General features: G+C 46.5%; 1 pseudogene across 1 annotated transcript; it reads left to right on the plus strand.

Annotated features, from left to right (window-relative positions):
- Nucleotides 1-5,764: 5,764 nt before the first annotated feature.
- On the plus strand, nucleotides 5,765-6,275 carry LOC309533809 (large ribosomal subunit protein uL30m-like; annotated as a pseudogene). Its single transcript has one exon. The product of its transcript is annotated as a large ribosomal subunit protein uL30m-like (transcript).
- Nucleotides 6,276-7,224: the final 949 nt, after the last annotated feature.

Raw genomic sequence — 7,224 nt, forward strand, 5'->3', positions numbered from 1 at the left:
GCATGCCCAAGATTGCAGCCTAAATGTTGGAGCTGGCTGGATTCACTGCTGAAGGAGAGACACTCTGCACATGCTTAGTTGCTTTAAGAACATGTGGGCTCCAACTACCAGCCCATTTCAATTTCGTTGTTCTGTATGGGACAATGACAATAAAGATATGGTATCTAGTCTGGCAACCAGTTCTCACAGTGACCAACCAGACAGCAGCGGAGCAAGCCGATTGGGCGCCTGGGGCAGGGCGCGCATGCCCTGTGCCCAGGGGTGGGGCCAGCCAGGGCAGGACACTCCACAAGACCTCTGAGGAGTCTGCCTGCCTCTTCCCACTCAGCCGTCCTACAGCTGAGGGGGAGGCAGCAGGCTGACCATTTGGGGCAGTGCAGAGTCTACGGGCGCCCAAGCCACCGTGTCACTCCCAGGAGAGACGCATGGCTCAGGCGTGCTGCAGGCCCCACGATGAGTGTCGCCTGGCATTTTGTCACCCCTCTCAGTGGTGACACCCGGGGTGACCTGCCCCCACTGCCCCCCTTCCTCCAACCAGATGGAGCCTTGCAACCTTGCCATTTTATTCATGCCCGTCGCTAGCATGGGAAACAGGTGAGCTTTGAGTGACCACATCAGGTATGCAGGTATTCTTCCAGTGTTAGCTGAATAAACCTTCAGTTTTCCTTATTTATTTATATGGCAATGCAGTGAGCGGTAATCCAATGCAACATCGCCACCTTGTGGGATGTTCCGAAAGTTACTGCAATAGTGGGGGGAGACTGCAAAATTCCTGCTTAACATTGCACATCTCAGCAGCACTTGATTAATCAGCACCCTGTGTTTAACCAAGTCACAAAGATTTCTTTGGTCCCAGTAAAGACATTGCCCTAACACAGACGGAGGATGACTGAGGTTCGATGGCTGGCAGGACATGCTTTCTATGCAGATAATTCCATGATAAGCCCAGGCAAAAGACTGCCTGCCTGAAACCTTAGCAAGTCACTGCAGGTCAGTGTATCTGATACTAAGCTGGATGCAATAATATTCTGACCCATTATAAAGCAGCTTCTTATGCACCTGGCTTTAAAGATATTTATTCATTTCTTTATAACCAAATCAGTCAAATTCTTCCATTGAAAAGTAGTGTGTGTTCTTTTTAATTACTATTGATTGATTGTTTTTAATACAAGGAAGGCTCTCTCTCTTTTTTTACAAGCAATAAGTAACATCATAATAGAAGTTATCACCAGTCACCTCAATTACAGAGAGGGTGGGATGCCATGGAAAAGTTACAAAAGGAAATGAGGGTTGAGTTTTCCTTCACATTGGTAAACTGCCAACCTATAGGTCTAACTAAGCCCACGAGTTTCCCAGTAGTGATGTATGGAAGTGAGAGCTGGACCATAAAGAAGGCTGATTGACGAAGAATTGATGCTTTTGAATTATGGTGCTAGAGAAGACTCTTGAGAGTCCCATGGACTGCAAGAAGATCAAACCGATCCATTCTGAAGGAAATCAGCCCTGAGTGCTCACTGGGAGGACAGATCGTGAAGCTGAGGCTCCAATACTTTGGCCACCTCATGAGAAGAGAAGACTCCCTGGTAAAGACCCTGATGTTGGGAAAGATGGAGGGCACAAGGAGAAGGGGGCGACAGAGGGCGAGATGGTTGGACAGTATTCTCAATGCTACCAGTATGAGCTTGACCAAACTGCGGGAGGTAGTGGAAGGTAGGCGTGCCTGGCGTGCTCTGGTCTATGGGGTCACGAAGAGTCGAACACAACTAAACGACTAAACAACAACAAGCCCACAAGGCTGCTGAGACCACTTGAGGCTGCTCACTTAGTCTCGACCTGACATCATATTTGGCATCAGGTGTGGGGCAGGTAAAGGCACAAGTGGGTCACAAAAAGAGGTTTGCTACCGACTGCTGACACCTGCACAGATCTGTGCATCGTTCCAGTTACAGATAGGTAGCCGTGTTGGTCTGCCATAGTCAAAATAAAAAAATTCCTTCCAGTAGCACCTTAAAGATCAACTAAGTTAGTTCTTGGTATGAGCTTTCGTGAAGAAGTGTGCATGCACACGAAAGCTCATACCAAGAACTAACTTAGTTGGTCTTTAAGGTGCTACTGGAAGGAATTTTTTTATTTAGATCTGTGCATGTCTCTTATTGCCTCTGAATCCAAAATAAAAACTGCCCCTGAGCAGAACAACCCCATAGTGCCCCCCACCCAACTAAAAAGCACCAAACAGTGTAATTTTTCTTCTCAGGGTATAGATCTTCAACCAGTAAGTTGAAGACCCACACACAGGTGGGTTTGCAACGCCATCCTAGGTGGGTCACTGTAAAGCTATTTCCACCTTGTCCCTAGCTCAAGGAGCACCATGTGTTTCAGCTAGGATGCATTCTGCCAGTGAGACACTCATTTTTTCAATTTGCCGTGAGTGCAACAATGTGGCAGGAGAAAGGAATCAGCCTTTTCAGTAAGATGTTTCTGCTTTTCTACAGCTATGCCTGTAGTATTAGAGCTCTCTATGGAACAGGGGTGTGCAGTCCTATATCTAGTCTATTCCTCTAGCTTTCTGGGCTTCTCCTGCAATGGAATTTTGCTGGGAACTAGCATGAAGAAGTGTCAGCTGTGCTGGGGTAGCTTGGTAGCCACCACGGCTGCGATGGGGCCCCAGGAAGTGATGGCAGGGGTCTGGTGGCTTTGGGAGGAGACAGTTCTCAGGAGATAGGATTGCACATCATCCTCACCCCACTCTCAGCAACTTGAAACAGCACTGTGTCAGGGGAAAAGTTTATTGGAGGATGGATGGTGGCTAACAGATTGAGGTTGAATCCTAACAAGACAGAAGCACTGTTTTGGGGGGACAGGAGGCGGGCAGGTATGGAGGACTCCTTGGTCCTGAATGGGGTAACTGTGCCCCTGAAGGACCAGGTGCACAGCCTGGGAGTCATTTTGGACTCGCAGCTGTCCATGGAGGTGCAGGTCAATTCTGTGCCCAGGGCAGCTGTTTATCAGCTCCACCTGGTACGCAGGCTGAGACCCTACCTACCTGCAGACTGTCTTGCCAGAGTGGTGCATGCTCTAGTTATCTCCCGCTTGGACTACTGCAATGTGCTCTATGTGGGGCTACCTTTGAAGGTGACCTGGAAACTACAACTAATCCAGAAAGTGGCAGCTAGACTGGTGACTGGGAGCGGCCGCCTAGACCACATAACACCTGTCTTGAAAGACCTACATTGGCTCCCAGTACATTTCCGAGCACAATTCAAAGTGTTGGTGCTGATCTTTAAAGCCCTAAATGGCCTCGGTCCAGTATACCTGAAGGAGCATCTCCACCCCCATCGTTCTGCCCGGACACTGAGGTCCAGCTCCGAGGGCCTTCTGGCGGTTCCCTCGCTGCAAGAAGCCAAGTTACAGGGAACCAGGCAGAGGGCCTTCTTGGTAGTGGCACCCCCCTGTGGAACGCTCTCTCACCAGATGTCAAAGAGAAAAACAACTACCAGACTTTTAGAAGACATCTGAAGGCAGCCCTATTTAGGGAAGCTTTTAATGTTTGACAGACTATTGTATTTTTATATTTTGCTGGAAGCTGTCCAGCGTGGCTGGGGAAACCCAGTCAGATGGGCAGGGTACAAATAAATTAATAATAATAATAATAATAATAATAATAATAATAATAATAATAATAGTGAATAGTGGCAGAGAGGGAAATCCATATATGGGGTATCTCTGTGAAAATGCATTCCAGATTACAAGTTAGGAGTCAGGGGTGGGTCTTGGGCCTGGACCTGTTAAAGGTCAGTGTGTTGGGGGGGATTGATCCACTCCCTTGATTGTGTATTCATATGTGTGGATATAATTGCATAAATTGGACTGGTAGAACAGATGTGCATGTGTGAACTCAGTTTCTGGGCAGGAATCTAGCACCCAACAGTGGAATTTGTGTTCCAGCATTCCAGGCTTGCAATTATAATCAAAAGAGGAAGAAATAAAAACAGTCAAGACCTGATCCCGCTGAGATATGACCTTGCAGCCATAAATACTTCTTTTTTCTTTATAAAAAAGAAAAAGAAAGCCATTTCTTGGCTTCTGCTTCCAATGCAAAGTTCCAAATAAATGTAGAAATAAATCTCCCGAACCCTGCTGAGTGTTGGCACTGCAGATGGTAAGGGCTCTGGTAAGTGTTACAACTGAGAGGCTTCTCCAGATGAATGGTAATTAGGCACTTTAAAGTAACAAAAAGTTCAGAAAATAGCATAGGCGTTGGGATGTAGAGAGTTGTATTATCCATCCTGCATCATTTCACAAAACAATACAGAAGAGAGGGCCCATAACACTCACACAACCATCTGTCATACAACAGTGAAGAGGGCTCTGCAAACACAACATGACCATATCCGAAGACTGGATCTGGGGTAGAAAGGAAGGGATCTGTGGCTAGGTTGCAACAAGCAAGAAACCAATGTTTGCTACATGTAATAAAGTGGTTGTACAAAATTTGGGTTGGGAACATGGTTCTGTAGGTGAAATATACTAGGAGTGGATTTCATGCTCTTTATTCAGCTCATAGTGGTGAGGAGGAATGGAAGTTCCCCCAGAATGTCTGCTTTATATACATTATTTACACAATGGGCCCCACGTGATTGGCTAATTCTGGGATTCTCCTGCAGGCCAATCAGGTTGCGGATTCACTTCCACCTGGAGCTGGATTGGGTGGCTCCTGTGGACCAATCAGACAGCTGCATTCTGGGTCCTATTGTACTAGGACCAATCAAACTGCTGCATTCTGAATCCTATTGTTCTAGGACCAATCAGACTGCTGCATTTTGGATCCTATTCCACTCAGTACATAACAGTAGGTTTCCTCCTTCTGGGCAAATAGCTTGGGAAAGCATTCTGGGAGGAAGGATTAATTGCTCCTCCCTCACTTCCATTGTCCTGATCCACAGCTACTAGAAGTGTTTTAAAAGTGGGAGATAACTATTTGCAAATCTGAATCATTTCTAGTTTGGTCCTTAGATATATTCTGCAACAACTGGAAAGGTATAACTCCACCAAGCTTGTCAAAACAAAGCATTCTTTGACTGTTGCCATGGGGCCAAGAAAAGACAATTGCCAAGGGTGTTGAACATTCCAAAATTCCAGGACTCCCTTTGTGCTAATAAGAATTTACCATTAGGCTTACCATTGTAGATTATCCTGAGACAATACCCTGACTTAACTAAGGTGTATTGGTAGCCCATGATGACCTGCTAATGGGTCTCTGAGAGATTGAAGACTGCAGTCCTTAACCCTGGTTAAAGTTAAAGGAACCCCTGACCATTAGCTCCAGTCGTGACCGACTCTGGGATTGCGGCACTCATATCGCTTTATTGGCTGAGGGAGCCGGCGTACAGCTTCCAGGTCATGTGACCAGCATGACTAAGCCACTTCTGGTGAACCAGAGCAGCACACGGAAATGGTGTTTACCTTCCCGCTGGAGTGGTACCTATTTATCTACTTGCACTTTGATGTGCTTTCGAACTGCTAGGTTGGCAGGAGCAGGGACCGAGCAACGGGAGCTCACCCCGTCGCGAGGATTTGAACCGCCAATCTTCTGATCGGCAAGTCCTAGGCTCTGTGGTTTAACCCACAGCGCCACCCGCATCCCTGGTTACCCGGAAGTAAACCTCATTGAATTCAATAGGGCTCACTTCAGAGTAAACATGATGAGGAGTGGGCTGCTGTAAGAAGGCCAAGTGATGCTCAGAAGAGCTGACTCACAGGGTTTGAACATGGTGGCGTTGCTGGGCAGAGTTGTGGGTAGGAGCCCTTTTGCTGCCTGGCAGAGTCTTGCAAAATACAAGTGGAATCAATCACCTGGAAGGTGTGGATCAGGCAGAAATTTCAAGGTCAAGAATTCCCGAATCGGTATTTCAGTCGCGGCCTGGTGATCATGAAAAATATGGGGGTGATCCACAACAGCCCCATAAACTGCACCTTGTGACCAGAGTCAGAAGTGGAAGAAGGCGTCCTTATTGAGAAAAAGAGATCATCAAATTTCTTGGATTGGAAAAAAGATATGAGCTAAGAGTGCATAAAAACATCCCTTCTGTGAGTGAAAAACTGAAAGTGATTAAACATCTAATAAGCATAAAACCATTAAAGCTGCCCCATGGAATTCCATCTGAAGAAGAAATGTCTGATACCTATATTAACAGTGCAGGTGAACTAATAATTTCTCGTCATCTAAAAGAACCGGAACAGAAAAAGATTGATGCTTTGTAATGTGTAGTGCCATTTTGTACAATAAATGTAATTTTAAACTGGAGGAGGAGGAGGAGGAGGAGGAGGAGGAGGAGGAGAAGGAGAAGGAGAAGGAGAAGGAGAAGAAGAAGAAGAAGAAGAAGAAGAAGAAGAAGAAGAAGAAGAAGAAGAGCTGAATCACCCCAATTCCTCAGACACAGGGAGAAAGCAAACTGCAATTTTGATGATATTAAGGTTGCTTCCAGATGACCTGTTTATTGAGCATTCATCGTGATCTGTCTGCACAAAGTTTGCAGGGGTGTTATATGACATTGATTTATTGAGCATTCATTCTGTGTCCTCTAGTGATTTTACCTGGCTGGAATATATCCTTGAACTGTGATAATGCCTCATGCTGGCTTGCATGGAGGGCAGAGGGTATAATAGAATTATAGAGCTGGAAGGGACCACAATGGTCATCAAGTCCAAACCCCCGCAATGCAGGAATCTTTCACCCAATGTAGGACTTGAACCCACGACACTGAGATGAAGAGTCATGCTTTACTGACTGAGCTATCCCAAAAGCATTTGTCTGGCTTTTGCCACACCCATTAGTGTTATGTAGCCTCCCTGAAGTTTGCCCAAGATGGAATGTGGTCCCTAGGCTGGAAGATTTTCCCCCCACCCCTCCTGTATTTTGTCCTCACTGAGCATTCATTCAGATTTGTGTACAGCGCAGTTACCATATTTTTCACTCCATAAGACACACTTTTTCCCTCCTAAAAAGTAAGGGGAAATGTGTGTGCATCTTATGGAGCAAATGCAGTCAGGAGGTAGGTGGGAAAAGCCCCCAAGGGATGCACACACGCTCCTCGCGGCTCTTGCGGGCTTTTCCCCAAGGAGGGAGAAGGGACTAACTGGCTGCGTCAGTCCCTTCTCCTTCCTCGGGGAAAAGCCCGCAGGAGCTGCGCACCCTTTAAAGAGCATGCGGCTCTTGCTGGCTTT

Source organism: Podarcis vaucheri (assembly GCF_965113315.1).
Source record: "Podarcis vaucheri genome assembly, chromosome: 6".
NCBI classification, from domain to species: domain Eukaryota; kingdom Metazoa; phylum Chordata; class Lepidosauria; order Squamata; family Lacertidae; genus Podarcis; species Podarcis vaucheri.